Genomic DNA, 252 nt, shown 5'->3' with positions numbered 1-252 from the left:
TTACCAAAGATGTTCCCACATCATGTGAACTAAAAGGCATTTGAGTTAGTTTCTATTTTTCTGATTAAATATGGAATTTAAGTGCTTGTTGGTTCTTTAAGCCAATTAATTAGAGCTCTTTCATACATTTTGTTAGTGAAATATCACATATGCATAACACATTTAAACATACAGCTATAAAGACACACAGACAGAAGCAGATCTTATAGCTTTATAATATTCTTCATTTGCCAGTTTTTTTTTTTTTTTTTT

This window comes from Cebus imitator, unplaced genomic scaffold (assembly GCF_001604975.1).
Source record: "Cebus imitator isolate Cc_AM_T3 unplaced genomic scaffold, Cebus_imitator-1.0 Scaffold528, whole genome shotgun sequence".
NCBI lineage: Eukaryota > Metazoa > Chordata > Mammalia > Primates > Cebidae > Cebus > Cebus imitator.
The sequence above is the reverse complement of the archived record's forward strand: the minus strand, read 5'-3'. Positions refer to the sequence as shown.